Source organism: Oncorhynchus mykiss, chromosome 13 (assembly GCF_013265735.2).
Source record: "Oncorhynchus mykiss isolate Arlee chromosome 13, USDA_OmykA_1.1, whole genome shotgun sequence".
In the NCBI taxonomy this organism is placed as follows: Eukaryota; Metazoa; Chordata; class Actinopteri; order Salmoniformes; family Salmonidae; genus Oncorhynchus; species Oncorhynchus mykiss.
This window is the reverse complement of record NC_048577.1, coordinates 10,182,330-10,209,841: the sequence shown is the minus strand read 5'-3', so window position 1 is coordinate 10,209,841 and position 27,512 is coordinate 10,182,330.

Sequence of the window (27,512 nt, the reverse complement as noted above, 5' to 3'; positions counted from 1 at the left end):
AGAGAGAGAGAGAGAGAGAGAGAGAGAGAGACGGGGGAGTGGGAGAGAGAGAGAGAGAGAGAGAGACAGAGAGAGGCGGGGGAGTGGGAGAGAGAGAGAGAGAGAGAGAGAGACAGAGAGAGGCGGGGGAGTGGGAGAGAGAGAGAGAGAGAGAGAGAGAGAGAGAGAGAGGCGGGGGAGTGGGAGAGAGAGAGAGAGAGAGAGAGGCGGGGGAGTGGGAGAGAGAGAGAGAGAGAGAGAGAGAGAGCGAGAGGCGGGGGAGTGGGAGTGAAAGATATATAAAACAGAAAGACAGGTGCTACAGGGAAGATAGAGGGAGATGGAGAAAGAGAGAGGAGGGAGAGGATCATAAAAGAGCGAGAGATTATATTCAGGTTAGTCTGATCAACCAGGTGTGTGTGCTTTCGGAAGGCACAGAGATACAGCAAAGGGCAAATGGATCCAGACACACTGTCAGACAAGCTTAGAGGAACTGTCAAACACACACATGCACACACACTCACACACACACAAAATCTACGACAAGAAAGACAGCTGTTTCTAAGACTTTGCGTTTTCAACTTGTTCATTGCTGGTACTAAAGATAAGAAAACATCAAAACAATACTTGGGAGCACAAAGGAAATGATTGTAACAGCCAACGTAAGGCATTGGTGAGGTTTGTTCAGCTTGCAAGGATTTATACAAGTAAAAGTATTAAAAACCATCAAAGCACTTGATGAAAGAGGTGGTTGTGTCATCTGTTTCTGCCAGTAAGCAGTCATTATAGTGACATATCAGTAATGTGTCAGTATTTGGACATATCAGTAATGTGTCAGTATTTGGACATATCAGTATTGTGTCAGTATTTGGACATATCAGTAATGTGTCAGTCTTTGGACATATCAGTATTGTGTCAGTATTTGGACATATCAGTATTGTGTCAGTATTTGGACATATCAGTATTTGGACATATCAGTATTGTGTCAGTATTTGGACATATCAGTATTTGTACATATCAGTATTGTGTCAGTATTTGGACATATCAGTATTGTGTCAGTATTTGGACATATCAGTATTGTGTCAGTATTTGGACATATCAGTATTTGGACATATCCGTATTTGGACATATCAGTAATGTGTCAGTATTTGTACATATCAGTAATGTGTCATTATAGTGACATATCAGTAATGTGTCAGTATTTGTACACATCAGTAATGTGTCATTATAGTGACATATCAGTATTTGGACATATCAGTAATGTGTCAGTATTTGGACATATCAGTAATGTGTCAGTATTTGTACATATCAGTAATGTGTCATTATAGTGACATATCAGTATTTGTACATATCAGTAATGTGTCAGTATTTGGACATATCAGTAATGTGTCAGTATTTGTACACATCAGTAATGTGTCATTATAGTGACATATCAGTATTTGGACATATCAGTAATGTGTCAGTATTTGGACATATCAGTAATGTGTCATTATAGTGACATATCAGTAATGTGTCAGTATTTGGACATATCAGTAATGTGTCAGTATTTGTACATATCAGTAATGTGTCATTATAGTGACATATCAGTAATGTGTCAGTATTTGGACATATCAGTAATGAGTCAGTATTTGGACATATCAGTAATGAGTCAGTATTTGGACATATCAGTAATGAGTCAGTATTTGGACATATCAGTATTGTGTCAGTATTTGGACATATCAGTAATGAGTCAGTATTTGGACATATCAGTAATGAGTCAGTATTTGGACATATCAGTAATGAGTCAGTATTTGGACATATCAGTAATGTGTCAGTATTGTGTCAGTATTTGTACATATCAGTAATGTGTCAGTATTTGTACATATCAGTATTGTGTCAGTATTTGTACATATCAGTAATGTGTCAGTATTTGTACATATCAGTATTGTGTCAGTATTGTGTCAGTATTTGTACATATCAGTAATGTATCAGTATTTGGACATATCAGTAATGAGTCAGTATTTGGACATATCAGTAAAGAGTCAGTAATTGGACATATCAGTAGTACATCAACCTAGGTGACACACAGAATAACTACCATGGTTGAATATGACTATTTGAACATATTCTAACTAGAACATGTTGATGGTTGCTTCCTATTGGGTGTGTGATAATGACATGTTCGTTCTAAAAACAGTGTGTGTTGTGGGGGACTTATCATACTGTTCACGTTCAACCTATAACCATGTCTAAAGGCCTAACTTATACCTCTCATTAGCATGTAGCACTTACCTAAGTCCTTGCAACGTTTAGCATGCAAAAACATCACACCCAGATGAATCCCTCCGGTATGACAACCTTTCCAAGTTATTGAACTCTGCGGCTACCCGTATAAAACGCTAAATAAACTTCAGTTCATTCTTAATACAGCTGCTAGAATCTTGACAAGAACCCCAAAAATGTGATCATATGGCTTCCTGTTAAGGCTAGGGCTGATTTCAAGGTTTTACTGCTAACCTACAAAGCATTACTACCTATCTCTCTGATTTGGTCCTGCCGTACATACCTACACGTACAAGTCACAAGACGCAGGCCTCCTAACTGTCCCTAGAATTTCTAAGCAAACAGCTGGAGGCAGGGCTTTCTCCTATAGAGCTCTATTTTTATGGAACGGTCTGCCTACCCATGTGAGAGACGCAAACTCGGTCTCAACCTTTAAGTCTTTACCGAAGACTCATCTCTTCAGTGGGTCATATGATTGAGTGTAGTCTGGCCCAGGAGTGTGAAGGTGAACGGAAAGGTACTGGAGCGGCGAAACGCCCTTTCTGTCTCTGCCTGGCCGGTTCCCCTCTCTCCACTGGGATCCTCTGCCTCTAAGTCACTGGCTGAGTCACTGGCTCACTGGTGCTCTCTCATGCCATGGGAATGTCATCTTAGGTAAAAATTGAAAGAAAGGGGCGGATCCTTAAGAGTTGTACGCACCATCTAATTATCTCTCTCTCGCTCTCCCTCTCCCTCTCCCTCCCTCCCTCACTCCCTCCCTCCCTCCCTCCCTCCCTCCCTCCCTCCCTCCCCTAGCCACCGTCCTTCTACATCTGCATTGCTTGCTGTTTGGGGTTTTAGGCTGGGTTTCTGTATAGTACTTTGTGACATCGTCTGATGTAAAAAGGGCTTTATAAATACATTTGATTGATTGATTGATTGAACTCACAGGCACACAGCATAGCTGAACAAGACTGTGTGCCTCCTTTCTTTCTCTCAGGTGTGGTGTGTACAAAGGGAACGCGTTTGAAAACAAACAGGCTGAGTTAAATGACTCACATGTAGTTATGAGTACAACTACACGCTGAGCCGGGCTCATAACTACACGCTGAGCTAGGCTCATAACTACACGCTGAGCTAGGCTCATAACTACACGCTGAGACGGGCTCATAACTACACGCTGAGCTGGGCTCATAACTACACGCTGAGCCGGGCTCATAACTACACGCTGAGCCGGGCTCATAACTACACGCTGAGCTGGGCTCATAACTACACGCTGAGCCGGGCTCATAACTACACGCTGAGCTGGGCTCATAACTACACTGAGACGGGCTCATAACTACACGCTTAACTGGGCTCATAACTACACGCCGAGCCGGGCTCATAACTAAACGCTGAGCCGGGCTCATAACTACACGCTGAGCTAGGCTCATAACTACACGCTGAGCCGGGCTCATAACTACACGCTGAGCCGGGCTCATAACTACACGCTGAGCTAGGCTCATAACTACACGCTGAGCTAGGCTCATAACTACACGCTGAGCCGGGCTCATAACTACACGCTGAGCTAGGCTCATAACTACACGCTGAGCTAGGCTCATAACTACACGCTGAGACGGGCTCATAACTACACGCTGAGCTGGGCTCATAACTACACGCTGAGCCGGGCTCATAACTACACGCTGAGCCGGGCTCATAACTACACGCTGAGCTGGGCTCATAACTACACGCTGAGCCGGGCTCATAACTACACGCTGAGCTGGGCTCATAACTACACTGAGACAGGCTCATAACTACACGCTGAGCCGGGCTCATAACTACACGCTGAGCCGGGCTCATAACTACACGCTTAACTGGGCTCATAACTACACGCCGAGCCGGGCTCATAACTACACGCTGAGCCGGGCTCATAACTACACGCTGAGACGGGCTCATAACTACACGCTGAGCTAGGCTCATAACTACACGCTGAGCCGGGCTCATAACTACACGCTGAGCCGGGCTCATAACTACACGCTGAGCTAGGCTCATAACTACACGCTGAGCTAGGCTCATAACTACACGCTGAGCCGGGCTCATAACTACACGCTGGAACCCTGATGGACAAGTGTTTTGTTTGCGGAAACAATTTGCCATCTGTCTTCACAAATAAGTTATCTCCCATCTCTCTCTGAGCTGCTACTCTCCATTTGTAATTGTAATATGATGAGGTCTTCTGTGTATTAGTTGATGGAGGGGGTTACTGCTGGCAGTCAAAGACATGATGCTCTCTGTGTGTCGCTAGCATATTGCAAGGATTTTTTATTATGTGTGCTTAATAGGAAAATGATACCTAATCTAATATGAGTTGACTGAAACGTTCTTTACATATTCCAGGGATCATTATATGTGTATTAGAGGGAGTGAATTCCCCTTATTACTGGGAAGGTGTCCTTCATTTTTTTGTACACTCTGTGTAGATGTCTACTTTAGACTTCGAGACCAGTGCAGTACTGGTCAAAAGGTGATCTATAAAGGTAACAGGGTTCCACTTGGGTTCCAGCCATAGTATTTAGTATTTAGCTCAAGTCTACTTGTTTTACCTCAAGCTCTGTGGGAAGTTGATAGAGGATTATAAGTGTTCATACTCATCCTCTTCTCTCTCCTCCTCTCCCTCTTTTTTCTCTCTTCTCTCTCTCTCTCCCTTTCTCTCTCTGCCTCTCTCCTCTCTCTCAATTACATTTCAAATGAAGGGCTTTATTGGCATGGGAAACATATGTTTACATTGCCAAAACAGGTGAAATAGATAATAAAAATAAGTTAAATAAACAATGTAAAAAATGAACAGTTAACATTACGCTCACAAAAGTTCCAAAAAGAATAAAGACATTTCAAATGTCAAATAGATGTGCAATTAGTTAAAGTAGAAAAGGGAAAATACATAAACATGAGTTGTATTTACAATGGTGTTTCTTCTTCACTAGTTTCCCTTTTCTTGTGGCAACAGGTCACAAATATTGCTGCTGTGATGGCATACTGTGGTAGGTGCCACAGTGTGCGAATAGATCTCTCTCTCTCTCTCTCTCTCTCTCTCTCTCTCTCTCTCTCTCTCTCTCTCTCTCTCTCTCTCATCTCTGTACTCTCTCTCTCTGTACTCTCTTTCTCCTTTCTCTCCTCTCTCTCTCTGTCTGCCTCTCTCTCTTCCCTCTCTCTCTTTCTATCTCTTCCCTCTCTCTGAGTAGCTGTCAGTTGGTTAGCAGTAGTGTGTCTCTTTAGGGCTCTCCACACTGTGAGCTTTTTTACTGCGTAAATGGGGATGTGTCCCAAATGGCACCCTATTCCCTAAGTAGTGCACTACTATCCATAGGGCCCTGGTCAAAAGTAGTGCACTATATAGGGAATAATGTGTAATTTGGGGCAAAGCTGTTGTCACACAGCAAAACAAGTGTGGCCAACACGGAATACAAGCTGGATGAGATAACAACAAATGTAAGCAAATCACGACAAGACCAGCAAATTGTGAGAAAAAGGCAAACAAGAGAGGAAAAGGAAAGAGACAACATGGGTAGTGAATTGACTCTGGTACTGTAGGGGAAGAGAGACAGATTACATGGTGAAGAGGATGAAGGGGGAGAGGAGGAAATGTGTGCGGGCGGCAGAAGAACGGAAGGTTAGGGCAAAAATGAAAGTGTCTGTGTGTGTGTTTAGATTTAATCAGAGTCATCTATCACAGACAGAGTGACCACACCTATTTGTTATTGTGGCCGGTCGACAGTAAACTCCTGGTTTACACACACAGACACACACACATAGACAGACACACAACTATGTCTTACGATACGTACTATACTTGTGAGGACCAACTTTTTGGGGACCAACTATTGAGTAAAAATTCAAAATCCTATTTTCCCCAACCCCCAACCTTCTGCTTCCTCCTCCCCTCTTTCTCCTCTCCTCCTCCTTCTCCTCCTCCTTCTTTTTCACCTCCTCCCCCTCCTTCCTCCTCTTCTCTTCTTCCTCCTTTCTCTTCTCCTCCTCCTCTTCAACATTTCTCCTCTCCTCCTGCCTCCTCCCTCCCTCCTCCTCTTCCCCTCCTCCTTTCTCCTCTCCTTCCTTCTCTCCTTCTCCTAATCTCCTCCTCCTCTCCTCTTCATCCCCTCCTCACCCTTTCTCCTTCTCCTACTCCTCCTCCTCCCCTCCTCCACCCCCTCCTTCCTCCTCCTCCTCTTCCTCTCTAGTACTCTACAGAGAGAGAATGATAATAATATTTGTAATAATTCATATCACATCCAGCAGGTGTTGTGTCTTTCCCCCTGATACAGTTTTCATTTCCAGTTAAACTGTCAAGAGATATTGCTGGTGAGGAGATAATTAGTGGTGGTGGGTGAAGTGCGTGTGTTTGTGTGTACCATAAGATCGCTGACTGTTCATGACAGGCAGAAAGAGCAATACATTCTTAAAAATATAGATTTTTGATAGACCCATTTACACCGTCTAATAATATCTTTCCATAAACCTGGGTACCAGGGAGCACTTCCAGTAGTGGACAGTTTCAAGCTGTTACAAAGTAATTGATAATTAAGATGAAGATTAAAGGGAGAACATAAATGCATTCAGTATCGCTCAGTAAACCCTTTCTCGTGCTTGTAGTCTTCACAGAATTTGGCAGAAAACACGTGAGATAAAACATGACCTTTCTTTCCTGACATCAATGAAACTGCTGATATCGTATACTAAGATCGAATCAACCTCCACTTCTGCTAGCAAACGTGCAATCTTTAGACAATAAAATCAATGAGTTACGGGGAAGATTAACCTACCAACGGGACATTAACTTCTCTTGGGTAGGGGGCAGTATTTTCACCTTCGGATGAAAAGCGTGCCCAAAGTAAACTGCCTGTTACTCAGGCCCTGAAGCTAGGATATGCATATAGGATGAAAACACTCTAAAGGTTCCAAAACTGTTAAAATAATGTATGTGAGTATAAGAGAACTGATATGGCAGGCGAAAACCTGATGAAAATCCATCCAAGAAGTGGCATTATTTTCATGTGGCTGTTTTTCAACTCAATACCTAGGTTAGGATGCCTGGGATGCCTCGGTTAGGAATCAGATTGCATTTCCTATGGCTTTCACTAGATGTCAACAGGCTTTAGACATGGTTTCAGGCTTTTATTTTGAAAAATGACGAGTAAAACAGCCATTTTGGTCAGAGTGGTGGTGGGTGAAGTGCGCCACTCACCTGATTCGTGAAGTGCGCCACTCACCTGATTCGAGCGCCGTTTGTTATCTTTCCTTTCTATTGAAAACGGTATTGTCCGGTTGAAATGTTATTGATTATAAAGACAATAAACAACCTGAGGATTAATTATAAACATTGTTTGACATATTTCGACAAACTTTACCGGTACTTTTAGTATGTATTCGTCTGCCTGCTGTGACTGCCTTGGAACTATTGGATTACTGAACAAAACGCACCAACAAAACAGAGTTTTTGGGACATAAATAGGGACTTTATCGAACAAAACAAACATTTACTGTGTAACTGGGAATCTTGTGAGTGCAACCATATGAAGATCATCAAAGGTAAGTGATATTTTTTTTTCGCTATTTCTGACTTTAGTGACTCTATTACTTGGCTGGTAGATGTTTGCATGCTTTTTTACACGGGGCGCTGTCCTCAGATAATCGCATGGTATGCTTTCACCGTAAAGCCTTTTTGAAATCTGACACAACGCCTGGATTATTAAGAAGTTAATCTTTAAACCGATGTATAACACTTGTATATTTTATGAATGCTTATTATGTGTATTCCTACATTTTGAATTTGGCGCTCTGCAACTTTACCGGATATTGGCCAGGTGGGACCTATAACATCTTATGTTGGCTGAACGACGACAATATAGACCCACAGCTGCCTGGATATACGATGTACCGGCAGGATAGAACAGCAGCATCTGTAAGAATAGGGGCGGCGGACTATGTATTTTTGTAAACAACAGCTGGTGCACGAAATCCAAGGAAGTCTCAAGCCATTGCTCTCCTGAGAATATCATGATAAGCTTAGACCACAATAGCTACCGAGAGAGTTCTCATATTTATTCTTCATAGCTGTTTACATACCACCTCAGTCAGAGGTTGGCATTAAGACAGCATTGAATGAGCTGTATTCCGCCATAAGCAAACAAGAAAACTCTCACCCAGAGGCGGCGCTCCTAGTAGCCGGGGATTTTAATGTAGGGAAACTTACATTTCTAACAACATGTTAAATGTGCAACCAGAGGGAAAGTAACTCTAGACCACCTTTACTCAACACACAGAGATGCAGATCAATAAAAAAGTGGTCAGAGGAAGCAGATGCTAATCTACAGGACTGTTTTGCTCCACAGACTGGAATATGTTCTGGGATTCCTCCCAATGGCATTGAGGACTACACCACATCTGTCACTGGCTTCATCAATAAGTGCATCGATGACGACATCCCCACAGTGACCGTACATACATACCCCAACCAGAAGCCATTGATTACAGGGAGCATCCGCACTGAGCTAATGGCTAGAGCTGCCACTTTCAAGGAGTGGGACTCAAACCAGGAAGCTTATAAGCAATACCGCTATGCACTCCGACGAACCATCAAGCAGGCAAATACAATGCTCGTTGGGTGTGGCAGGGCTTGCAAACCATTACAGACTACAAATGGAAGCACAGCCGAGAGCTGCCCAGTGACACGAGCCTACCAGACAAGCTAAATTACTTCTATGCTCGCTCCAAGGCAAATAACACTGAATCATCTGTACTGGAAGACTGTCTGATCTCGCTCTCCGTAGCCGATGTGAGTAAGACCTTTAGACAGGTAAACATTCACAAGGCCACAGGGCAGACAGATTATCAAGACATGTATTGCGAGCATGCGCTGACCAACTAGTAAGTGTCTTCACTGACATGTACAACCTCTCCCTGTCCGAGTCCAAAATAACAACATGTTTTAAGCAGACCACCATAGTGCCTGTGCCCAAGAACACTAAGGTAACCTGCCTAAAAGACTACCGACCCGTAGCACTCACGTCTGTAGCCATGAAGTGCTTTGAAAGGCTGGTCATGGCTCACATCAACACCATCATTCCAAAACCCTACTCCAATTTGCATATCGCCCCAACAGATCCACAGATGATGCAATCTCTATTGCGCTCCACACTGCCCTTTCCCACCTGGACATAAGGAACACCTATGTGAGAATGCTATTCATGGACTACAGCTCAGCGTTCAACACCATAGCGCCCTCAAAGCGCATCAATAAGGTAAGGATCCTGGGACTAAATACCTCCCTCTGCATCTGGTTCCTGGACTTGACGGGCCAACCCTAGGTGGTAAGGGTAGGTAACAACACATCCGCCATGCTGATCCTCAACACGGGGCAACTCAAGGGTGCGTGCTCAGCCCACTCCTGTACTCCTTGTTCACTCATGACTGCACCGCCAGGCACAACTTCAACACCATCATTAAATTTGTCGATGACACAACAGTGGTAGGCTTGATCACCAACAACAATGAAACATCCTGTAGGGAGGAGGTCAGAGACCTGGCCATGTGGTGCCAGGACAACAACCTCTCCCTCAACGTGGTCAATACAAAGGAGATGATTGTGGACTACAGGAAAAGGAGGATCGTGCACGTCCCCATTGTCATCGACGGGCTGCATCGGAGAAGGTTGAGAGCTACAAGTTCCTTTGTGTCCACATCACCAACAAACTAACATGGTCCAAGCACACCAAGACAGTCGTGAAGCAAGCATGACAAAACCTATTCCCCCCTCAGGAAACTGAAAAGATTTGGCATGGGTCCACAGATCCTCAAAAGGTTCTACAGCTGCAACATCGAGAGCATCTTCATGGGTTACATCACTGCCTGGTATGGCAACTGCTCGGCATCCGACCGCAAGGCACTACAGAGGGTAGTGCGAATGGCCCTGTGCATAACTGGGGCCAAGATTCTTGCCATCCAGGACCTCAGTACCAGGCGGTGTCAGAGGAAGGCCCTAAAAATGGTCAAATACTCCAGCCACCTTAGTCATAGACTGTTCTCTCTGCTACCACACGGCAAGCGGTACCGGAGTGCCAAGTCTAGGTCCAAGATGCTTTTAAACAGCTTCTACCCCCAAGTCATAAGACTCCTGAACATCTAGTCAAATGGCTACTCAGACTATTTTCAATCCCCCCCTCCCCTCTCCACACAACTGCCAGTCTCTGTTGTTATCTATGCATAGTCACTTTAATAACTCTACCTACGTGTACATACTACCTCAACTAACCGGTGCCGCCACACATTGACTCTGTACCGGCACCCCCTGTATACAGTTGAAGTCAGATGTTTACATACACTTAGATTGGTGTCATTAACTTGTTTTTTCAACCACTCCACAAATGTCATTTTAACAAACTATAGTTTTGGCAAGTCGTGTAGGACATCTACTTTGTGCATGACACAAGTGATTTTTCCAACAATTGTTTACAGACATTTTTTCACTGTATCACAATTCCAGTGGGTCAGAAGTTTCCATACACTAAGTTGACTGGGCCTTGAAACAGCTTGAAAAATTCCCGAAAATTATGTCATGGCTTTAGAAGCTTCTGATAGGCTAATTGACATCATTCCAGTCAATTGGAGGTGTACCTGTGGATGTATTTCAAGGCCTACCTTCAAACTCAATGCCTCTTTGCTTGACATCATTGGAAAATCAAAAGATATCAGCCAAGACCATATCATCCAAATTTGTAGACCTCCACAAGTCTGGTTCATCCTTAGGAGCAATTTCCAAACGCCTGAAGGTGCCACGTTCATCTGTACAAACAATAGTACGTAAGTATACATACCATCGGACCACACAGCCATCTTTCCTCTCTGGAAGGACACACGTAATGTATCCTAGAGATGAACGTACTTTGGTGAGAAAAGGGCAAATCAATTCCAGAACAGCTACTTGCCCAAGCCTCCCCAGCTTCTCCTTCAGCCAAATCCAGATAGCAGATGTTCTGAAAGAGCTGCCAAACCTGGACCCGTACAAATCAGCTGGCTAGACAATCTGGACCCTCTCTTTCTAAAATTATCCGCCACCTTTGTTGCAACCCCTATTACCCGTCTGTTCAAACTCTTTTTCGTATCATTCAAGATCCCTAAAGATTGGAAAGCTGCCGCCGTCATCCCCCTCTTCAAAGGGGGTGACACTCTAGACCCAAACTGTTATAGACCTATGTCAGTCTTGCCCTGCCTTTCTAAAGTCTTCGAAAGCCAAGTTAAAAAACAGATCACTGACCATTTCGAATCCCACCGTACCTTCTCTGCTGTGCAATCCGTTTTTTGAGCTGGTCACGGGTGCACCTCAGCCACGCTCAAGGTACTAAACGATATCATAACCACCATCGATAAAAGACAGTACTGTGCATCCGTCTTCATCGACCTGGCCAAGGCCTTTGACTCTGTCAATCACCTTATTCTTATCGGCTGACTCAACAGCCTTGGTTTCTCAAATGACTGCCTCGCCTGCTTCACCAACTACTTCTCAGACAGAGTTCAGTGTGTCAAATTGGAGGGCCTGTTGTCCAGACCTCTGGCAGTCTCTATGGGGGTACCACAGGGTTCAATTCTCGGGCCAACTCTTTTCTCTGTATATATCAACGATGTCTCTCTTGCTGCAGGTGATTCCCTGATCCACCTCTAAGCAGACGACACCATTCTGTATACATTTGGCCCTTCTTTGGACACTGTGTTAACTAACCTCCAAACGATCTTCAATGCATACAGCACTCCTTCTGTGGCCTCCAACTGCTCTTAAACGCTAGTAAAACCATATGCATGCTTTTCAACCGTTCGCTGCCCGCACCCGCCCGCCCGACTAGCATCACTACACTGGATGGTTCTGACAACTACAAATACCTAGGTGTCTGGCTAGACTGGCTCTCCTTCCAGACTCATATTAAACATCTCCAATCCAAAAATAAATCTAGAATCAGCTTCCTATTTTGCAACAAAGCCTCCTTCAATCACGCCGCAAACATACCCTCGTAAAACTGACTATCCTACCGATCCTCGACTTTCGGCAATGTCATTTACAAAATAGCTTTCAATACTCAAACTGGATGCAGTGCCATCTGTTTTGTCACCAAAGCCCCTTACACCACCCACCACTGCGACCTATATTGTTACGGTGAGTGAATGAGGACCCAAAAGCGAATTAACTTAAACAGAGCTTCTTTAATAACCAAACATAGGTAGGCTCAGATAGACCGGCAGATTCCGACAGGACAGGACAAGGTTACAGCAAACATGACGATAGTCTGGTTCAGGCATGAAACACAACAAACAAGAATCCGACAAGGACAGGAACAAAAACAGAGAGAGATATAGGGACCTAATCAGAGGGAAAAAGGGAACAGGTGGGAAACGGGGTGAATGGGTAGTTAGGAGGAGACAAGGAACAGCTGGGGGAAAGCGGGGGAGAAAAGGTAACCTAATACGACCAGCAGAGGGAGACAGGGTGAAAGGAAAGGACAGAAAGACACAACATGACAATACATGACAGTACCCCCCCACTCACCGAGCGCCTCCTGGCGCACTCGGGGAGGAAACCTGGCGGCAACGGAGGAAATCCTCGATCAGCGCACGGTCCAGCACGTCCCGAGAGGGAACCCAACTCCTCTCCTCAGGACCGTACCCCTCCCAATCTACGAGGTACTGGTGACCACGGCCCCGAGGACGCATGTCCAAAATCCTGCGGACCCTGTAGATGGGTGCGCCCTCGACAAGGATGGGGGGGGGGGGGGGGAAGACGAGCGGGGGCGCGAAGAACGGGCTTGATACAGGAGACATGGAAGACCGGGTGGACGCGACGAAGGTATCGCGGAAGAAGAAGTCGAACTGCGACAGGATTAATGACCCGAGAAATACGGAACGGACCAATGAACCGCGGGGTCAACTTGCGAGAAGCCGTCTTAGAGCTCTAGGGGCGCTATTTCATTTTTGGATAAAAAACGTTCCCGTTTTAAGCGCGATATTTTGTCACGAAAAGATGCTCGACTATGCATATTCTTGACAGTTTTGGAAAGAAAACACTCTGAAGTTTCAGAATCTGCAAAGATTTTGTCTGTAAGTGCCCCAGAACTCATTCTACAGGCGAAACCAAGATGATGCATCACCCAGGAATTAGCAGAATTTCTGAAGCTCTGTTTTCCATTCTCTCCTTATATGGCTGTGATTGCGCAAGGAATGAGCCTACACTTTCTGTCGTTCGCCCAAGGTCTTAGCAGCATTGTGACGTATTTGTAGGCATATCATTGGAAGATTGGCCATAAGAGACTACATTTTCCAGAGGTCCGCCCGGTGTCCTTTGTCTAAATTTGTGCGTAATCTTCAGGTGCAGGCATTTTCTCCTGGGATTCAGGAGAGAAAGCATGTTTCCAAGAACGATGTATCAATGAAGAGATATGTGAAAAACACCTTGAGGATTGATTCTAAACAACGTTTGCCATGTTTTCAGTCGATATTATGGAGTTAATTTGGAAAAAAGTTTGCGTTTTGAGGACTGAATTTATGGATTTTTTTTGGTAGCCAAATGTGATGTATAAAACGGAGCTATTTCTAATACACAAGGAATCTTTTTGGAAAAACTGAGCATCTGCTATCTAACTGAGAGTATCCTCATTGAAAACATCAGAAGTTCTTCAAAGGTAAATGATTTTATTTGAAGGCTTTTATGTTTTTGTTAATGTTGCGTGCTGGATGCTAACGCTAATGCTAACGCTAAATGCTAACGTGAAATGCTAACTCTAGCTAGCTACTTTTACACAAATGATTGTTTTCCTATGGTTGAGAAGCATATTTTGAAAATCTGAGATGACAGTGTTGTTTACAAAAGGCTAAGCTTGAGAGATGGCATATTTATTTCATTTCATTTAAGATTTTCATAAATAGTTAACGTTGTGTTATGCTAATGAGCTTGCTGATAGATTTACACAATCCTGGATACAGGGGTTTTTTCATAGCTAAACGTGACGCAGAAAACGGAGCGATTTGTCCTAAACAAATAATCTTTCAGGAAAAACTGAACATTTGCTATCTGAGAGTCTCCTCATTGAAAACATCTGAAGTTCTTCAAAGGTAAATTATTTTTTTGAATGCTTTTCTGTTTTTTTGTGTAAATGTTGCCAGCTGAATGCTAATGCTAAATGCTACGTTAGCCATCAATACTGTTACACAAATGCTTGTTTTGCAATGGTTGAGAAGCATATTTTGAAAATCTGAGATGACAGTGTTGTTAACAAAAGGCTAAGCTTGAGAGCTAGCATATTTATTTCATTTCATTTGCGATTTTCATGAATAGTTAACGTTGCGTTATGGTAATGAGCTTGAGTCTGTATTCACGAACCCGGATCCGGGATGGGGAGATCAGAAAGGTTAAGGGGAAGGTTCTGAGTGGAGAGCCAAACTCTCTGACCGCGACAATATCTAGGACTCTTAGTTCTACGCTTATTAGCAGCCCTCACAGTCTGCGTCCTATAACGGCAAAGTGCAGACCTGACCCTCTTCCAGGTGCGCTCGCAACGTTGGACAAAAGCCTGAGCGGAGGGGACGCTGGACTCGGCGAACTGAGATGAGAACAGCGGAGGCTGGTACCCGAGGCTACTCTGAAAAGGAGATAGCCCGGTCGCAGACGAAGGAAGCGAGTTGTGGGCGTATTCTGCCCAGGGGAGCTGTTCTGACCAAGACGCAGGGTTGCGAAAAGAAAGACTGCGTAAGATGCGACCAATAGTCTGATTGGCCCGTTCTGCTTGACCGTTAGACTGGGGGTGAAAGCCGGAAGAGAGACTGACGGAAGCCCCAATCAAACGGCAAAACTCCCTCCAAAATTGAGACGTGAATTGCGGACCTCTGTCCGAAACGACGTCTGACGGAAGGCCATGAATTCTGAAAACATTCTCGATGATGATTTGTGCCGTCTCTTTAGCAGAAGGAAGCTTAGCAAGGGGAATGAAATGAGCCGCCTTAGAGAACCTATCGACAACCGTAAGAATAACAGTCTTCCCCGCTGACGAAGGCAGTCCGGTGACAAAATCTAAGGCGATGTGAGACCACGGTCGAGAGGGAATGGGAAGCGGCCTGAGACGGCCGGCAGGAGGAGAGTTACCGGACTTAGTCTGCGCGCAGACCGAACAAGCAGCCACGAAACGACGCGTGTCATGCTCCCGGGTGGGCCACCAAAAACGCTGGCGAATGGAAGCAAGCGTACCCCGAACGCCAGGGTGGCCGGCTAACTTGGCAGAGTGAGCCCACTGAAGAACGGCCAGACGAGTAGGAACGGGAACGAAAAGAAAGTTCCTAGGACAAGCGCGCGGCGACGGAGTGTGAGTGAGCGCTTGCTTTACCTGCCTCTCAATTCCCCAGACAGTCAACCCGACAACACGCCCCTCAGGGAGAATCCCCTCGGGGTCAGTGGAGGCTACTGAAGAACTGAAGAGACGAGATAAAGCATCAGGCTTGGTGTTCTTAGAGCCCGGACGATAAGAAATCACGAACTCGAAACGAGCGAAAAACAGCGCCCAACGCGCCTGACGCGCATTAAGTCGTTTGGCAGAACGGATATACTCAAGGTTCCTATGGTCAGTCCAAACGACAAAAGGAACGGTCGCCCCCTCCAACCACTGTCGCCATTCGCCTAGGGCTAACCGGATGGCGAGCAGTTCGCGGTTTCCCACATCATAGTTACGTTCCGACGGCGACAGGCGATGAGAAAAATACGCGCATGGGTGGACCTTGTCGTCAGAGAGGGAGCGCTGAGAAAGAATGGCTCCCACGCCCACCTCTGACGCGTCAACCTCGACAACGAACTGTCTAGAGACGTCAGGTGTAACAAGGATAGGAGCGGATGTAAAACGATTCTTGAGGAGATCAAAAGCTCCCTGGGCAGAAACGGACCACTTAAAGCACGTCTTGACAGAAGTAAGGGCTGTGAGAGGACAGCTTGGACCTTAGCGGGATCCATCTTAATGCCTTCAGCGGAAATAACAGAACCGAGAAATGTGACGGAGGAGGCATGAAAAGTGCACTTCTCAGCCTTCACAAAAAGACAATTCTCTAAAAGGCGCTGGAGGACACGTCGAACGTGCTGAACATGAATCTGGAGTGACGGTGAAAAAATCAGGATATCGTCAAGGTAAACGAAAACAAAGATGTTCAGCATGTCTCTCAGGACATCATTGACTAATGCCTGAAAGACAGCTGGAGCGTTAGCGAGGCCGAAAGGAAGAACCCGGTATTCAAAGTGCCCTAACGGAGTGTTAAACGCCGTCTTCCACTCGTCCCCCTCCCTGATGCGCACGAGATGGTAAGCGTTACGAAGGTCCAACTTAGTGAAAAACCTGGCTCCCTGCAGGATCTCGAAGGCTGAAGACATAAGAGGAAGCGGATAACGATTCTTCACTGTTATGTCATTCAGCCCTCGATAATCTATGCAGGGGCGCAGAGACCCGTCCTTCTTCTTGACAAAAAAAAAACCCCGCTCCGGCGGGAGAGGAGGAGGGGACTATGGTACCGGCGTCAAGAGCTACAGACAAATAATCCTCGAGAGCCTTACGTTCGGGAGCCGAAAGAGAGTATAGTCTACCCCGGGGGGGAGTGGTTCCCGGAAGGAGATCAATACTACAATCATACGACCGGTGTGGAGGAAGAGAGGTGGCCCTGGACCGACTGAACACCGTGCGCAGATCGTGATATTCCTCCGGCACCCCTGTCAAATCACCAGGCTCCTCCTGTGAAGAAGAGACAGAGGAAACAGGAGGGATAGCAGACATTAAACATTTCACATGACAAGAGACGTTCCAGGAGAGGATAGAATTACTAGACCAATTAATGGAAGGATTATGACAAACTAGCCAGGGATGGCCCAAAACAACAGGTGTAAAAGGTGAACGAAAAATTAAAAAAGAAATGGTTTCGCTATGATTACCAGAAACAGTGAGGGTTAACGGTAGCGTCTCACGCTGAATCCTGGGGAGAGGACTACCATCCAGGGCGAACAAGGCCGTGGACTCCCTTAACTGTCTGAGAGGAATGTCATGTTCCCGAGCCCAGGTCTCGTCCATAAAACAGCCCTCCGCCCCAGAGTCTATTAAGGCACTGCAGGAAGCTGACGAACCGGTCCAGCGTAGATGGACCGACAAGGTAGTGCAGGATCTTGAAGGAGAGACAGGAGTAGTAGCGCTCACCAGTAGCCCTCCGCTTACTGATGAGCTCTGGCTTTTACTGGACATGAAGTGACAAAATGACCAGCAGAACCGCAATAGAGACAGAGGCGGTTGGTGATTCTCCGTTCCCTCTCCTTAGTCGAGATGCGGATACCTCCCAGCTGCATAGGCTCAGCTCCCGAGCCGGCAGAGGAAGATGGTAGTGATGCGGAGAGGGGGGCAACGGAGAGCGCGAGCTCCTTTCCACGAGCTCGGTGACGAAGATCAACCCGTCGCTCAATGCGAATAGCGAGTTCAATCAAGGAATCCACGCTGGAAGGAACCTCCCGGGAGAGAATCTCATCCTCTACCTCTGCGCGGAGACCCTCCAGAAGACGAGCGAGCAAGGCCGGCTCGTTCCAGCCACTGGAGGCAGCAAGAGTGCGAAACTCAATAGAGTAGTCTGTTATGGATCGATTGCCTTGACATAGGGAAGACAGGGCCCTGGAAGCCTCCTCCCCAAAAACAGATCGATCAAAAACCCGTATCATCTCCTCCTTAAAGTCCTGATACTGGTTAGTACACTCAGCCCTTGCCTCCCAGATTGCCGTGCCCCACTCACGAGCCCGTCCAGTAAGGAGAGATATGACGTAGGCGACACGAGCAGTGCTCCTGGCGTAAGTGTTGGGCTGGAGAGAAAACACAATATCACACTGGGTGAGGAACGAGCGGCATTCAGTGGGCTCCCCAGAGTAACACGGCGGGTTATTGATTCTGGGCTCCGGAGATTCGAAAGCCCTGGAAGTGGCCGGTGGATCGAGGCGGAGATGGTGAACCTGTTCTGTGAGGTTGGAGACTTGGGTGGCCAGGGTCTCAACGGCATGTCGAGCAGCAGACAATTCCTGCTCGTGTCTGCCTAGCATCGCTCCCTGGATCCCGACGGCTGAGTGGAGAGGATCCGAAGTCGCTGGGTCCATTCTTGGTCGGATTCTTCTGTTACGGTGAGTGAATGAGGACCCAAAAGCGAATTAACTTAAACAGAGCTTCTTTAATAACCAAACATAGGTAGGCTCAGATAGACCGGCAGATTCCGACAGGACAGAACAAGGTTACAGCAAACATGACGATAGTCTGGTTCAGGCATGAAACACAACAAACAAGAATCCGACAAGGACAGGAACAAAAACAGAGAGAGATATAGGGACCTAATCAGAGGGAAAAAGGGAACAGGTGGGAAACGGGGTGAATGGGTAGTTAGGAGGAGACAAGGAACAGCTGGGGGAAAGCGGGGGAGAAAAGGTAACCTAATACGACCAGCAGAGGGAGACAGGGTGAAAGGAAAGGACAGAAAGACACAACATGACAATACATGACATATATGCTCTCTTCGGCTGGCCCTTTCTACACATTCGTCGCCAGACCCACTGGCTCCAGGTCCATAAGTAGGTAACAACAGGCCAAATGTGCCCATTGACCTCCCGGTCGTGGCCAGCTGCGACAGAGCCTGGGCTCGAACCCAGAGTCTCTGGTGGCACAGCTAGCACTGCAGTGCCTTGGACCACTGCGCCACCCGGGAGGCCCCACTTTTCTGCTCTTTTGCACACCAGTATTTCTACTCGCTCATCTATCACCCCAGTGTTTATTTACTAAATTGTAATTACTTCCCTACTATGGCCTATTTATTTACTTACCTCCTCATTCCATTTGCACACACTGTACATAGACTCTTTTTTTCCTATTGTGTTATTGACTGTACGCTTGTTGACTCCATGTGTAACTCTGTGTTGTTGTTTGTGTCGCACTGCTTTGCATTATATTGGCCAGGTTGCAGTTGTAAATGAGAACTTGTTCTCAACTAGCCGACCTGGTTAAATAAAGGTGAAATAATAAATAAATCAAATCAAAATGTCACTGTAAGCTTTACACCTGTTGTATTTGGCACATGTGATTTGATTTGATTTAGCTATTGACTTACACATTGAACTTGATCCTGTAAAATTCCTGGATATTGCTATGCTACACCTTTTTGAGATCTAGGAAGTGCACTGTGATCTCGTAACATTTCGTTTCCCCCTATGTCCCGGTGTGAAAGCAGTTTTCATGGGCACGCATATCCAAAATAATGTATGCGATTGCAAAATCGAATGCTTCTAACAGAAAGAGTAATTTTAACATGATTAATAAAACTAAAATGTATACTATTATCATTAACGGGTTTCCTCAATAATTGGGCATAATAGTTGTTTGATCTGCATTTGATGTCTAGCTTTTTAGTTATCGCTGATTAAGCAAAGGATTTTCTGAATTACTGTCTAGTAATAAAGAGCTTGTGTGACACCGCACACGATCCAACAACAGACAACAGATCACTGACTGTCTGTGTGTCTCTGTTCCCTGCAAAGTACATTACTACTCTCTCTCTCTCTCTCTCTCTCTCTCTCTCTCTCTCTCTCTCTCTCACACTTTCTCTCTCACTCTCTATTTATCTCTCTGCCTCGCACACTCTTTCTCTCTCTCACATACTCTCACACTTTCTCTCTCTCTCTATTTATCTCTCTGTCTCGCACACTCTTTGTCTCTCTCTCTCACATACTCTCACACTTTCTCTCTCACTCTCTATTTATCTCTCTGTCTCGCACACTCTTTGTCTCTCTCTCTCACATACTCTCACACTTTCTCTCTCACTCTCTATTCATCTCTGTCTCGCACACTCTCTCTCTCTCACATACTCTCACACTTTCTCTCTCACTCTCTATTTATCTCTCTGTCTCGCACACTCTTTGTCTCTCTCTCTCACATACTCTCACACTTTCTCTCTCACTCTCTATTTATCTCTGTCTCGCACACTCTTTCTCTCTCTCTCACATACTCTCACACTTTCTCTCTCACTCTCTATTTATCTCTCTGTCTCGCACACTCTTTCTCTCTCTCTCACATACTCTCACACTTTCTCTCTCACTCTCTATTTATCTCTCTGTCTTGCACACTCTTTGTCTCACTCTCTGTCACATACTTTCACACTTTCTCTCTCACTCTTGATTTATCTCTCTGTCTCGCACACTCTTTCTCTCTCTCTCACATACTCTCACACTTTCTCTCTCACTCTCTATTTATCTCTCTTTCTTGCACACTCTTTGTCTCTCTCTCTCACATACTCTCACACTTTCTCTCTCACTCTCTATTTATCTCTCTGTCTCGCACACTCTTTCGCTCTCTCTCACATACTCTCACACTTTCTCTCTCACTCTCTATTTATCTCTCTGTCTCGCACACTCTTTGTCTCTCTATCAGTCTTGAAGTAACACTCCTGTCATCATGGGGAGGCAGGTAGCCTCGTGGTTATAGGGGGGAGGCAGGTAGCCTCGTGGTTAGAGGGGGGAGGCAGGTAGCCTCGTGGTTAGAGGGGGGAGGCAGGTAGCCTCGTGGTTAGAGGGGGGAGGCAGGTAGTCTCGTGGTTAGAGGGGGAGGCAGGTAGCCTCGTGGTTAGAGGGGGGAGGCAGGTAGCCTCGTGGTTAGAGCGGGGAGGCAGGTAGCCTCGTGGTTAAAGCAGTGGACTAGTAACCGAAAGGCTGCAAGAATACATCCCCGAGCTGACAATGTAAGAATCTGTCGTTTTGCCCCTGAGCTATGCAGTCAACCCACTGTTCCCAGACCAGTCAACCCACTGTTCCCAGACCAGTCAACCCACTGTTCCCAGACCAGTCAACCCACTGTTCCCAGACCAGTCAACCCACTGTTCCCAGACCAGTCAACCCACTGTTCCCAGGCCATCATTGAAAATAAGAATTAGTTCATAACTGACTTGCCTAGTTAAATAAAGATATATTTTTTTAAAGATTGGATGTACTGGGTGCTCTTTGGTGTGTGTGTCTATTTCTTTCTTTCTTTCTTTCTTTCTTTCTTTCTTTCTTTCTTTCACTCATGACTGCCCAAATGTAAAACTACAATCCCTGCATTTCTTTCCTATCTCCTCCCTTCCTGAAAACTTTCAAAGCCTTTCTCATCGTTAGGATGATGACACACTGCACGGTGAGGACCACTGTAAAAGAAATAAGAGAGAGAGAGAGAGTCAGAGAGACAGAGAGAGCGAGACGTCATGAAAGCGAGAGAGAGATATGTTTTTTTCCCTCCACTTCCTCTCTTCTGTTTTCTTAATTGGTGTGCCTTATCCACCCACCCGCTGCCATGGGCCCCATCACGGAGCCCCTCACCAGGCAATTACTGTCTGGGTTTTTACTGCGTGAAGACAATCCAGACCGACATCCAGAGCCCCCCAGGGCTCAGCCTCGGCTTGCCCAATGACGGGGGGGCAAACCCGGTCAAACGGCGGCCTGCCACCCCCTCCTTCTGGAGCCTCCCAGAGCTGACAAATGTGAACAGATATGAGCTAAGAACCAACTAGGGAGGGAGGGGAATAGAAGGAGGAAGAGGAAGAAAGAGAAGAGGGAGGGGAAGGAGGGAGAGGAGGATAGAGGGCAGGGTGAGAGAGTCGTGAGCAGGAAGGTAGCTAGTCATTTCTAGTCTAACTTGGAAGGGAGGAGAGATGAGTGAGGGAGAGAGGGAGGTAGAGAGGGAGGGAGTACCCAATCAGCCGCTGGGCTTCACCCCCTCCTCAGGAACATGACGTGATGTGAACAGATATGAGCTAAAAAGCAGCCAGTAGAAAAGCAAGGGAGGGAGGGAGGGAGGGAGGGAGGGAGGGAGGGAGGGAGGGAGGGAGGGAGCAATCTTGAGAGGGGAAAGGTAGCTAGTCAAGCCCAGTCATACACTGTTGCACACCCAGGCCCTTGCAGACTGATAAATGTAGACAGATATGAGCTGGAAGACAGAGAAGGATGGGAGGGAGAGGATGGAGGGGAGGCAAGTGAAGGACAGAGAACAAGAGGTAGACAACGAGAGAGAACGAGTGATGTGAGATAGACAGCAGGGAAAGTAAAGAGAAAGCGAGCGAGACGGAGGACGGAAGGAGGAGGGAAGTAGAGACAGGAAAAGGAAGGGGAATGGAATGATGGATGAAGAACGAAAGAGAGGAGACGAGGTCTGACAGTTTGGTTTAGCGACGCATGAGAAGAAAGAGTAACTGAGGTAAGACAGAAAGAAAGAAAGAAAGAAAGAAAGAAAGAAAGAAAGAAAGAAAGAAAGAAAGAAAGAAACAAGATGGACTGAGAGAAGCTGTACTGAGAACCATGAACAGCAGTTGACTTGAATTCACTCTGTGACTGAAGGTGAAACTCGATCCATGTAAAGAAAAGGATGGGGAGAAATGGAAGAGAAGGACAGTAAGTGTCAGATAAGATGAGTTGCTAAAAAGCACAGGAGAAGAAGGGGATAACCAAAAAACGATAGAAGAGAGGGAAAACTGAAAGACAGGAGGAGAGAGGGATAACTGAAAGACAGGAGGAGAGAGGAAGAACTGAAGTGCAAGAGAATGTTCGTAGTATCGGTTTCAATACTCTCCTCACCTCTCCACTTTGGTAGAGGATGTGTGGTGAGTGTCCATGTACAAAATGGCTGCCACAAGGCTGCTATAAGTGGGTGCTATACACTGAGTGTACAAAACATTATGAACACCTTAATGTTGAGCTGCACACCCTTTTGGCCTCAGAACAGCCTCAGTTCGTCAGGACATGGACTCAACAAGGTGTTGATAGCGTTTCACAGGGAATCTGGCCCTTGTTGACTCCAATGCTTCACAAAGTTGTGTCAATTTGGCTGGATGTACTTTTGGGTGGTGGACCATTATTGATACACACGGGAAACTGTTGAGCATGAAAAACCCTGCAGCATTGCAGTTCTTGACACAATCTCATACCTGCGCACTTGGCACATACTACCATACCCCGTGTTGGGGAATAATCAGAATTAGTTGGTAACATAGGTAAGATGTTTTATATTCATCATATGTTTGTAAGTTACTTCTCATCAGAATGTTATTTTTGTATAATACTGTGGCGGGGTTGCAGTTATCTGTTCTATTTCAAGACTAAGTTGCATGGGCCGCAGAGAGGGGAGAGGTCAATGTGTCATCATGTGTAAACATATTTTTTGTTCCACTGTGTCTGTGTGCCAGTCACCCACTACTTTTCCCATCTGGGAAAGGAGGATGGCAGTGTCTGGAATCATTCTATCCTCTCCGTGAGCTTGTATCTAAATGACAATTTGATATATGCCTGTTGATATGGAGGATTGGTTTATGGTTCTAGGGTTTAAGTAAGGAGACAAAGCTGAACGATTTATTATGTCTATGCTGTCTGACTATGTGTGTTTTTTGCTATTAAAGGATCTCAGCTGCAATGTAGAGGGGACTCTCAGAGAATTCATTGATAGACACTGAATTGCCTGAGAGTCACAGGTTTGTGATAGAGCTCATATAATTAAATATGGACTTTGATAACTAACTCTGACTTGTGTGTGGTTTGCGCTCATGATTTGGTAAATAGAGGACATTTCCACGACACCCGTTCAAAGGCACTTATATGTTTTCTCTTGCCCATTCACCCTCTGAATGGCACACGCACGTTATCTAAGGAAGTCTCAAGGTTTTGCTCACCTGAGGGAGAGTAACTCATGATAAGCTGTAGACCACACTATCTACCTAGAGAGTTTTCATCTGTATTCTTCATAGCTGTCTACATACCACCACAGACCGAGGCTGGCACTAAGACCGCACTCAATGAGCTGTGTTCCACCATAAGCAAACAGGAAAACGCTCATCCAGAGGCGGCTCTCCTAGTGGCCAAAGACTTTAATGCAGGGAAACTTGAATCAGTTTTACCTCATTTCTATCAGCATATTACCATGTGCAACCAGAAGGGAAAAACATCTAGACCATCTTTACTCCACACACGGAGATGCGTACAAAGCTCTCCCTCGCCCTCCATTTGGCAAATCTGACCATAACTCTATCCTCCTGAATCCTACTTACAAGCAAAAAATGTAAGCAGAAAGCACCAGTGACTAGGTCTATAAAATGTCGTCAGATGAAGCAGATGCTAAACTACAGGACTGTTTTACTATCACAGACTGGAATATGTTCCGGGATTCTTCCGATGGCATTGAGGAATACACCACATCAGTTACTGGCTTTATCAATAAGTGCATCCAGGATGAACGTCCCCACAGTGACCATATGTACCTACCCCAACCAGAAGCCATGGATTACTGGTAACATTCGCACTGAGCTAAATGGTCGAGCTGCTGCTTTCAAGGAGCAGGACTCTAACCCGAAAGCTTATAAGAAATCCCGTTATGCCCTCCGACGAACCATCAGACAGGCAAAGTGTCAGTACAGGACTAAGATTGAATCCTACTACACCGGCTACGATGCTCGTCGGATGTGGCAGGGCTTGCAAACCATTACAGACTACAAATGGAAGCACAGCCGAGAGCTGCCCAGTGACACGAGCCTACCAGACAAGCTTAATAACTTCTATGCTCGCTCCAAGGCATATAACACTGATGCACGCATGAGAGCATCAGCTGTTCCGGACGACTGTGTGATCACGCTCTCTCCAGCCGATGTGAGTAAGACCTTTAAACAGGTCAACATTCACAAGGCCGCTGGGCCAGATGGATTACCAGGACGTGTACTCCGAGCATGCGCTGACCAACTGGCAAGTGTCTTCACTGACATTTTCAACCTCTCCCTGTCCAATCTGCAATACCAACATGTTTCAAGCAGACCACCATAGTCTCTGTGCCCAAGAACACTAAGGTAAACTGCCTAAATGACTACCGACCTGTAGCACTGTTAAGAGAATAATGTTCTCAATGTTCATAAACTGAACTTCAATTAAGTACTCAGTCTGCAACCCAGAATTTGTAAGATACTGGTTGAAATGAAAACAGACAGAGGCCCAACCTACAATAGTCAAATGTTTATTCACGAGAGTGCTACCCTGTTGTACAAAACCATCCATTTTATACTGGCTCCTTACGAACATTCCATCACACACAAACAGTAGGTATCCTACGCACATACTGTGCCGACAAAGATTAGGGAGACCGTGAGAAGCACTCCCTGCCCTCTCCCAAATCACTCAGATGCCCCTAGCCAGGTCGGCAATGAATTTTGCTCAGACAGTCTGTGTTTAAGATACTATAAAGACATATTGTACAGAGATATTGTTTTACCCTAATTCTGACTAAAACTACACTCATCATTTATTATAATTTTATGATTCTAATCAATTTCATACAATTGGTTTCAGGGTGGAATATTCTAATCATTAATTTAAACATATAAATTCCATTATCAAGCACTCACGTCTGTAGCCATGAAATACTTTGAAAGGCTGGTCATGTCTCACATCAACACCATTATCCCAGAAACCCTAGAACCACTCTAATTTGCATACCGCACCAACAGATCCACAGATGATCTCTGTTGCACTCCACACTGCCCTTTCCCACCTGGACAAAAGGAACACCTATGTGTGAATGCTATTCATTGACTACAGCTCAGCGTTCAACACCATAGTGCCCTCAAAGCTCATCAATAAGCTAAGGATCCGGGGACCAGACACCTCCCTCTGCAACTGCATCTTGGACTCCCTGACAGGCCGCCCCCAGGTGTTAAGGGTAGGTAACAACACATCAACCATGCTGATCCTCAACACAGGGCCCCTCAGGAGTGCGTGCTCAGTCCCCTCCTGTACTTCCTGTTCACTCATGACTGTACAGCCAGGCACAACTCCAACACCATCATTAAGTTTGCTGATGACACAACAGTGGTAGGCCTGATCACCGACAACGATGAGTCAGCCTATAGGGAGGAGGTCAGAGACCTGACCGTGTGGTGCAAGGACAACAACCTCTCCCTCAACGTGATCAAGACAAAGGAGATGATTGTGGACTACAGGAAAAAGATAACCGAGCACACCCCCATTCTCATCAATGGGTTTGTAGTGTAGCAGGTGGAGAGCTTCAAGTTCCTTGCCGTGCACATCACCAACAAACTTACATGGTCCAAGCACACCGAGACAGTCGTGAAGAGGGCACGACAAAACATATTCCTCCTCAGGAGACTGAAAAGATTTGGCATGAGTCCTCAGATCCTCAAAATGTTTTACAGCTGCACCATCGAGAACATCCTGGCGGGTTGCATCACTGCCTGGTATGACAACTGCTCGGCCTCCCACCACAAGGCACTACAGAGGGTAGTGCGTACGGCCCAGTACATCACCGGGGCCAAGCTTCCTGCCATCCAGGAAATCTATAGCAGTCGTGTCAGAGGAATGCCCTAAAAATGGTCAAATACTCCAGCCACCCTAGTCATAGACAGTTCTCTCTGCTACCGCACGGCAAGCGGTACCGGAGTTCCAAGTCTAGGTCCAAGAGGCTTCTAAACTGAATCATCACCCAAGCTATAAGACTCCTGAACAGCTAATCAAATGGCTACCCAGACTATTTGCATTGCTGCTGCTACTCTCTGTTATTATCCCTGCATAGCCACTTTATGAACTCTACCTACATGTACATAATTACCTCAATTACCTCGACACCGGTGCCCCCGCACATTGACACATGACTCTGTATTGGTACCCTCTGAATAGAGCCTCGCTATTGTTATTTACTGCTACTTACTGTTATTTACTGTTCTTTAATTATTTGTTATTCTTCTCTCTTACTTAAAACATTACACACACACACACATGCACGACACACATACAAGAATAAACACTTACACTTTCATAGACACACATTCACACACACACTCTGTCTGTTGATGTCAACTTATCAAGTATGGCTCATTCAACAGACGGTCGGTCGCATTATGGAGCACAATACTGTCAATTTCATACCACACAAACACACACACACACACACACACACACACACACACACACACACACACACACACACACACACACACACACACAAATGCAAGCACACACACACACACAAATGCAAGCGCACACACACACACACACACACACACAAATGCGCACACACACACACACACACAAATGCAAGCACACACACACACACAAATGCAAGCACACACACACACACAAATGCGCACACACACACACACACACAAAGAGAGAGCGACAGTCAGGCATGCTTACACACACAACACGCAAACACACACACAATCTT